Here is a 971-nt window from a genome sequence, read left to right as displayed (position 1 = left end):
CTCAGTTGTGTCTGACTCTTTGTGACTCTGTATAGTCCGTGGAATTCTCCAGGCCAGAATACTGGAGTAGGTAGCCTTTCCCTTCTCCAGGGGATCTTCCCAATTTGGGGATCAAACCCAGGTCTCCTGCATTGCGGGCAGATTCTTTACCAGCTGAGCCATGAGGGAAGCCCAAGAATACTGGAGTGAGCAGCCTATCCCTTCTCCAGGGGATCTTCCTATCCCAGGAATTGAACCAGGGTCTCCTGCATTGCAGGCAGATTCTTCTTTTTTTTTTTTTTTCAGTTGATTTTTTTTTTTCTTGATGTTTTAAAAATATGGAACGCTTCACGAATTTGCATGTCATCCTTGCACAGGGGCCATGCTAATCTTCTCTGTATCGTTCCAATTTTAGTATATGTGCTGCCGAAGCAAGCACTGCAGGCAGATTCTTTACCAACTGAGCTACCAGGGAAGCTAGAAGGAAATGGCATGATATATTTAAAGGGATAAAAGAGAAGAACCTATAACCAAGAATAGTCTACCCAGCAAGATTCTCATTCAGGTTTGATGGAGAAATCAAAAGCTTTCCAGATAAACAAAAGTTAAGAGTTCAGCACCCCCAAACCAGCTTTACAATGAATGCTAAAGGAACATCTCTAAGCAGGAAACACAAGAGAAAGAAGAGACTTACACAGAATAAATCTAAAACAATTAAGAAAATGATAATAGGATCATACATATTGATAATTACCTTAAATGGAAATGGATTAAATGCATTAACCAAAAGATAGAGACTGGCTGGGTCAATGAAAACATATGCATATGTACCTTTCCACTTACCACATCATTCTGCTGCTGCTGCTACGTTGCTTCAGTCGTGTCCGACTCTGTGAGACCCCATAGACGGCAGCCCACCAGGCTCTCCCGTCCCTGGGATTCTCCAGGCAAGAATACTGGAGTGGGTTGCCATTTCCTTCTCCAATGCATGA

General features: G+C 42.7%; 1 non-coding gene across 1 annotated transcript; it reads right to left on the bottom strand.

The window, feature by feature from the left end:
* Positions 1 to 311: 311 nt before the first annotated feature.
* LOC112448647 (U6 spliceosomal RNA) lies at positions 312 to 418 on the bottom strand. The gene has a single exon (XR_003037021.1). It is a non-coding gene; the product is annotated as a U6 spliceosomal RNA (small nuclear RNA).
* Between the last annotated feature and the right edge of the window lie 553 nt (positions 419 to 971).

The sequence above is a fragment of the Bos taurus genome, chromosome 10, assembly GCF_002263795.3.
Source record: "Bos taurus isolate L1 Dominette 01449 registration number 42190680 breed Hereford chromosome 10, ARS-UCD2.0, whole genome shotgun sequence".
NCBI lineage: Eukaryota > Metazoa > Chordata > Mammalia > Artiodactyla > Bovidae > Bos > Bos taurus.
This window is presented reverse-complemented; position numbering and strand designations above follow the sequence as displayed.